General features: G+C 57.1%; 1 pseudogene; it reads left to right on the top strand.

The window, feature by feature from the left end:
- The first annotated feature begins 280 nt into the window (after window positions 1–280).
- On the top strand, window positions 281–6,200 carry LOC138120328 (E3 ubiquitin-protein ligase RNF113A-like; annotated as a pseudogene).
- The last annotated feature ends 1,590 nt before the right edge of the window (window positions 6,201–7,790 follow it).

Genomic DNA, 7,790 nt, shown 5'->3' with positions numbered 1-7,790 from the left:
TGCACTACTTGGGACCAATGAACATTGAACCAATGAATCTCTGTGGGTTTTGGCTGTTTAAATATGAGAAAAATCGGGTAAAATTCACATGTGATGGAAGGATTTCCTCTGCCCACCTGGGCTACGTGTGGGTGAAACGGTTTCTGTGTCACAACTCAGCCAGAACAACATCCTGGCCAGAATAATTTTCACTGCAAATGTTGTTGGAGAGTTTTTTGGTTTTCCCGCAGTTTCTGTGACAATTTTGGCGACCCAGATGGGACGGGGCTTTCAGCGCTCTATGGATTCTGGGATTGTGAGGGGCTCCAAGTGCACACGGGAAATATCATCCGGGGAGGCCTCGCATTCCCTGAGTCAGGTGAGCTCAAAGCAAGATGGAACCCTAACCCCAACCCTAACCAAGAGGTGTCAAAACCTGTTGGCCCTGAAGGCACAGGAGCCACAGTATGGTATGAAGAGGAGGAGAAAGAAGGAGAAGGAAGGAGGAGAAGGAGGAAGGAGAAGGAAGGAGAAGGAGGAGACAGGAGGAGGAAGGAGGAGACAGGCGGAGGAAGGAGGAGGAGGAATGAGGAGGAGAAAGGAGGAGGAGGAAGGAGGAGGAAGAAGGAGGAGGAGAAAGGAGGAGGAGGAAGGAGGAGGAAGAAGGAGGAGGAGAAAGGAGGAGGAGGAAGGAGGAGGAAGAAGGAGGAGGAGGAAGGAGAAGGAAGAAGGAGGAGGAGGAAGGAGGAGGAGGAAGAAGGAGGAGAAGGAGGAGGAAGGAGGACGAGAAAGGAGGAGGAGGAAGGAGGAGGAGGAAGGAGGAGGAAGGAGAAGGAAGGAGAAGGAAGGAGAAGGAAGGAAGGAGGAGGGAGGAGGAAGGAGGAAGGAGGAGGAAGGAGAAGGAAGGAAGGAGGAGGAAGGAGGAAGGAGGAGGAAGGAGAAGGAAGGAAGGAGGAGGAAGGAGGAAGGAAGGAGGAGGAAGGAGGAAGGAGGAGGAAGGAGGAGACGGGAGGAGGAAGGAGGAGGAAGGAGAAGGAAGGAAGGAGAAGGAAGGAGGAGGAGGAAGGAGGAGGAGGGAGGAGCCAAGAGGATAGGAAGATGATAAAATTTCCCGTGGCAGTAACAGCTACCAGCAGCGTGTGAAGCCCAAGGACACACGGATGGGAAACGCCTCTGCAGGAACGGTCGGGCCAGGGCCCATCCGTGCTCCGGAGCACTCACGGGTGCACTGGGACACCCGGCTCCACAAGGACCACAATGAGACCGGGTTCTGTGCCTTTGGGGCCAGCTGCGAATTCCCGCACGAGCGCTGGGACTGCAAACACGGCTGGCAGATCCCATGGGAGCTGCACCAGGGCGCCAACGACAATGGAAACAATGAGGTGAGTAGCGATGAGGGGGACCTGCCCTTCAAATGCTTCATCTGCAGGGGTTCCTTCAAGAACCTCGTGGTCACCAAGTGTTGGCACTGCTTCTGTGAGAGCTGTGCCCTCCAGCGCCATCGTAAATCCCAGAGCTGCCACATCTGTGACAAGCAAACCAACCTGTGTTCCTTCAACCCCGCCAAAGAGCTCATGGCAAAGTTGGAAAAGCACAAAGAGGAGGAAGAAGAGGAGCAGCAGTCAGAGCACGGAGAGGATCCGCAGCAGCGGAGCGCTGGTTTGTATGTAACTGAACACAGCTTTTGTGAGAGGGAAAAAATAAATTAAAAAAAAGTTAAACTTTGTATCATTTCCAACAAGCACAGCCAGGAGGGTCCTGCTTGGAGGGCACCCCTGCACCTGGATGGGTTTCCAGGCCTCGTTAAAGCAAGGACAACTGGGAAGCTGACATTCCCTCCAGCTCCTTTCAGCTCTCCGCGTTCCCAAAAGCTCAGGGACTACAGGGACAGCCCGGCTTGGCAGCCCTCAAAAAGAAACCTCTTGCCATTTTCTCCCATTCTTTAAAAAACTAAAAGCCAAGAGGGAGGTGGAGACTGGGGGGGTATCAGACGATTAAATATCCCCAGCAGCCTGGAGAAAGAGGAGCACAGGAACAAAGGGGAGAAAAAAAATCTGCTTTTTATTATTAAACTATTCTCTCAAATTTCTAATAAGCAGGTTGAAGTTTAAATTACCAGATCTCTGACAAAGTCAGGATCCAAACAGTTCAGGAGCTGCAGATAACAATCGCCTTCCCCCAGATCGCTTTCAAGGCCTTTTCTGCCGAGACAAAGCTCCCATTCACAGGGGCACAGGGACCTCGGGGCTTTGATTTCCCTCAGCTCCGGAGCCCCAAAGGCTCCGGCAGGGAGAGAAGCAGGTCCTGCACCTGCAGCAGGATGGCACAGAAAGGACCAGGAATGCTGGAAAACCAAGGATCCACAGCAGCCCAACCCCTGGAAGTGCAACCTGAGCCCCTGCCCAACACAGCCTTACAAATCTCCCAGATTTGGGGAAAAAATGAGGGAATGAGGAGCCCTGGGTGCACACAGACCTGGCTGCACCAGGGGGGAGCTGCTGGAGAAAGCAGCTGTGATCCCACAGCTGGGGTGCTGTGGAGGATGAAGCCAGAGCCAAAGGATGTGCCACAGCTCGTCCAAGGTGGGATTAAAGCTGGAAGCATTCCTGCCCCGGGAATCTGGCAGGAAGGATGTACCAAATCCCTGATAATAAAAGTTCTGATGAAATTTAAGGAGAAGAGACATTTGACAGTGGATTGGGACGGTGAGACTGGGCTGGGAGAACCAGAGGTGAGAAACACGGAGAACCTGGGGCAAACAGCAGTGCCATCTCCATTTCCAGCCCCACAAATGGATCCAGGTCCCAAATGGACGGAAGGATCTGCAGATCCCAGGCTTTTACCTAATTCCTGTGTCACAGTTCATCTGGGATCTGTCCCCAGCTGACACAGGGTGACAGACACAGACACCCAATCCCACTTCCAGCCACGGGTTTGGACGTTCCAACCCCATTTCAGCTCAAACCCATGGATTGTGTCACCACGGGAGCCTCGAGCAGCTCCTGGTGCCGCCAGCTGCTGGGGAGGGCTGTGCCCCGGCTCCCCTCAACCTGTGCCCCTGGAGGCACCAGCATGGGGCTAATTGGGGTTAATTAAGCAGGTGCAATAGTGCATTGCAGTGCCGCGGCCAGAGCTCATCAGGAGCCAGCTGGGGGACCCTGACTCCAAGTCACAGGCTCGGCACTCATCCCCCAGGATCAGCTGGCCGGCAGGCGACGGCAAACACAGCATCCCCTTCACCCCCAGCACGGGAATTGAGGATTCTCCCGGAATTGTCATCCCTTCCATCCCTCCCCTCGCCCCCAGCCTGCTCCCCTTCCATGGCAAGGGAGGAGGAGGAGGAATCTGCTTTCCCCGTGGGTTTTCCCCTGGCTCCCAGCTCCCCGCACTCCCCCCGCTCGGCATTGAGGCCGATAATTACGGCTGAAAAGCCTCCACATTCCCATGCTGCCAGCCTGCCCTCCCTTCCCACCGCCCCCGGAGCGGCTGGAAGGAGCAGGAGCAGGGCTCAGGGGCAGGCAGAGCCCTCGGCCCAGCTCACCCCGAGCAGGTGAGATCCAGAGGGATGCTGCACAGCCAGGAGCCAGCACGGACACTGCCGAAAGCAGCAGGAATTTTCCTCACCCTTCCCAGGAATGTGTTGTCCCACCTGCCCAGCAGCTCATGGAGATGCCAGTGAGGTAAAGAACAAGAACAAGAACAAACCGACACCCCCTAAATCCTCTTCTCTTCTGGAGCCTGGAATTGAGGCTGGATTTCCTCCCTCCCGCAGGTGCCAGGGCCCGGCACTGCTCAGCCTCAGGGTGGTGTGTCCCACCTGCTCCACTTCAATGCCAGAGCCACACACACCAAAAAAAAAAAAAAAACAAAAAAAAACAAAAAAAGAGGGAAAACGGCCTGAAGCAGCATTTGGGATTTGGGACAGTTTCCCCAGGGACACGCTGTGCCCAGGACCGTCACCCCTGCCCACCCCTGTCGTGGCTGAGAGCAGCTCCAGCAAACAGCCTGGGAAGGCAGAGGAAGGAGATTTAATTCCTGCTCTGCCAACAAACCATAGATCACCCTGGAAAACTTCCCCCACACCTTCCCGGCCCAGCCTGCCTTCACAATTCCTCTAATTAATTCAGGAGAAAATTAATTACAGCAGGATTTGCGGCAGCACAGCATCTAATGACCGACTCCTCTGCTCCAAAGCAGATCATCCCAGGCTCCCGCCTGCGCTGCCAAACCTGGCCCTGCCGCCTCCCCCTTCCCAGCCCAGCACAAAGCCCTGCTCTAAATTAGGCAGGGAAAGAGTGGCTTGGCAAAAGCGAGCCAGAGCACCGAGGTCAGGCCCTGAAAAACAACAGCGGTGCCTAAAGAAACCCCGGCGTTAATCCCGTCATGCTTCCGCCAAAGATTCCCCTTTTCAAGGGTTTTCTTCCTGGTAAACAAAGTTCTCTCCATTGGGCTGTGAATTTTAGGACATGGTTGCTTGGTGATGCCAGGCTGCAAAGCAGGAGGTTTGTGCTCCCCAGCCTGCAGAGGATGGTGCAGGGTTCAGTGAGGAAACTCAAAAGGAGTTGGAATCTCAGGGCAGGCAGAGCTGATCTGCACCGCGATTACTCCAACCTGGAGTCGAGTTTTGCTCCTGATAATTTGGATTTATGGGAAGATGCTCTCCCCATCCCTCCCCTCGGAGCCGGCTCTGCCCATCTGCCCTTGCTCCTGAGGATGTTCCCAAAAGTTTGTGATGCTGAGTGCCCAAATCCCAGGATTTGCATCTCCCGTAATGCCCCGGCTGCCCCAGGGCACCGCTCCAGCCCTGCCCTGCCTCTGCTCCCCTCACCCAGGGGCTGGGGCAGCTTCTCCCCAGTGCCACCTTCCTGCCCAGCTGTAGAGCGATGCCTCCCTCATGGCTGTGCCCGCCCTGCCTCTATTTCCCTGTCCCTGGGGTCACTTGCACCATCTCAGCCCCCTGCACACCCACGCTGGCACCCGCAGTCACCCTTGCCCTGCAAGCCACATGCTCCCACATGGAGCAAAACCCTTCCCATTCCCATGGAGCAGCTCCTCCTGCCAGCATCTCCCACGTTGCACCAGGGAGAACGAGCTGGGGCAGCAGCCAGGGTGGGGGACGAAGGAAGGGCATGAGGTGGGAACGCTGGAGCCACCCCGGTGTCCCTGAGCATCCTCCAGTGTCATCCCAAGAGAGGCGAGGGGGTCAGCGAGGGCACTGCACCCACAGGAACACAGGTTGGCACAAGCCTGGTACAAACAATGAGAGAAACCCTCCCTGTGCCTGCCCTAATTAAATCCCAGGATGGTTCCAGCAGCTCTGGGAGCTCAGGAGGACACGGAGATGCTCTTGGTCCCACAGCTGAGGCCCCTGCACGCCGTGGGCTCCCAGCAGCGCCCACGAGGAGAGGCCAAACGCCGGTGCCACAGCCCAAAGGGCTCCTGGCAACCTGTGAGGAGCAAACAATCCTCCTCAGCTGGCCTGAAACGGGTCAGGAGCCTTTCAGTCCCGGGCTGGCACAGCCTCCGCTCCCAAAGCCTCGATCCCACCGATTCAAAGGCAGCTCGGCGCCGAGTCCAGCTGGCCCCAACTTCAGAGCGTCCCCCGAGCCTGAGCGGCTCCAGGGCCGCTCCTGGAGATCCCACAGCTGCTTCCGGTGCCCCCAGCCCTGCAAACACCACCCCGGGCACCCAGTGCTCACCCTCCCGAGCCCCTCCGCTGGCAGGAGCATCCCAGTCTTGGCAAAGGGCTGGAAAGTTGTTCAGCTGCCTCAGGAAGCTCAAGGGAGCCTTTTGGGGAGGGTTTGTTCCAGCTCCTGGCTGGCCCTGCCAGTCCCACTCAGCCATTATATAATCGATGAGAAATGCCAGTGCCTGAGTGGCACAGAGGGCACCGCCAGTGGCCAGGGCTGGGGAGGGGAGCAAAGCTGAGCTCCAGGGCTACCCCAGCAGCAAAAATACATTTTCAGCCCTATTTACCCCCTGATCGTGGCACAGACAAGAGCTGGGGAGATCAAAGCAGGCTCTCCCTTATTTCAGCCCCTTAAAGCTCCATTAAATGTTTGATTGTGTCACTCTGCCTACGGTGGGGTGACACCTCCCTCTCCAGAGGCAGCGGGGGCAGAGGGGCTCAGAGCATCCCCTGATCCCACCTTCCCCCCTCCCCAGCTCTGTTTTTCCCAGGTTTCTGCTGGAGGGAGCAGAACCAGGAGCGGCACCCCTGAGCAGAGCTCTGAGCTCACCAGGAAATTTGCATTTTATCGGTATTCCCTCTCCTCGAGCTGCTCCAGGGAAATCAGCCAAAGAAACTGAACAAAGTTCCAGAAAGGACCGGCGGATGTTACAAAGTTACCTTTAGAGTTGCTTGGAATTTTGGGAAGTGGGGGTGTTTCTCATTAAAAACAACAATCAAAAATAGACAAAGCAAACCTAACTTGGTGCAAAACTCAGCTCTTCACCCAAACTGCTTCTAAACCCAGATTTGAATAAAAACACGGTAAGATTTTATAGGGAAAACAGCAGAGATGATAGCAGAAAAAGCCTCTCCCTGCTGAGAAAATGAGGGTCCCTGGTGCTTCCACAGCCTCCAAGCAGCCCTCTCCTGCTCCAAAAACAGGGAGTGCACCCCAACACCCCAGCGTGGAGCCCCAAACATGGGAGGGAGAAGGTGGAGCCCCGGCTGTGCCTCCTGCCCGGGGCTGCAGCCCCTCCAGGCCCCCTCCAGCACCCCCCAACTCCACTGGCTGTTTGTTTTCCCAATTTCTCCGCAGCAAACCAGGCCAGTTGGAAAGAAAAGGAGTAAAAAACAGAGGGGAGGGGGAGGGAAGGAGGGAGGGAGGCGGAATTAACTCTTTGCCACCGCGTTGTCCATCTCCAGCAGATTTTAGTGCTGCCGCAGCAAGGTCAGAGTTGAAGCCTGGGGTAAAGGGCTTTGTTTTGTCCTTGGGAATTGCGTGTGACCAGCGGCAGCCGGGATCAGCTCGGGGCCGTGGGCTGGAGGAGGCAGAGCACAGCCCCCGCTCCGAGAACCAGCTGCTCTTACCTCCCACTGCCATTTCCAACGCCTCACCCTTGAAACTGCGGGGTTTTCGCTAAAATGTTTCTTTTGTAACGTTTGAAAGTTTCTTTTCAGCTTTCTCCTCCCCTCAAGGCAGCGGTCAGGGCTTTAAGAAGAATTATTTGGGGGCTGGGGAGAGATTAAGTCGTGCTGAAGGAGCCGAACGCAGCTCGTTTGACTCCCGAGGGACGCTGAGCATGGGAAAGGCTCCCCCCGCGCCGAGCAGAGTCTGCTCAAGGTGCGAGCTGGGGGTGTCAGCTCCAGGGGAGCCTCTCCCACCCCGCTCCAGGTGTCAACGCATCCCAGATCCCAGCAAAATAGGCTTTAGGAGCCATAATTGATGGCGCACGAGTGATTCCAGCCCGGCCTGGGCGCGGGGTCCCCGCCGATCCCACGCTCCCCGCGGGCAGAGCGCGCATCCCGTTCCCATGGCAACGCCGCATCCCGGCGGGATGGGCGGGGATGGCGTCATCGGCCAGGCAGCCAATGGGAGGCCGCCGAGGTGATGTCATGGCCGCGCCCCCGGCCCCGCCCGGCGGGAGCGACCCCCGGGCCCCGCGCGGGTGGCACCGCCGGGGGACAAACCCGGCCCATCCCAGCTCGGCTCCGCACCCACAGGGCTTCAGCACCCCGAGGCCTGTGGGGCTACGGCCAAGGTTTTATTTCGCCTGTTCCCTGAGATTTTACCCCGAGCTCGGACAGAGGTTGGGAGCATCCCAGGATGTCCCCAGGCTGGGCCCTGACACGAGGTGATGCT

This window comes from Aphelocoma coerulescens, chromosome 18 (assembly GCF_041296385.1).
Source record: "Aphelocoma coerulescens isolate FSJ_1873_10779 chromosome 18, UR_Acoe_1.0, whole genome shotgun sequence".
In the NCBI taxonomy this organism is placed as follows: Eukaryota; Metazoa; Chordata; class Aves; order Passeriformes; family Corvidae; genus Aphelocoma; species Aphelocoma coerulescens.
This window is presented reverse-complemented; position numbering and strand designations above follow the sequence as displayed.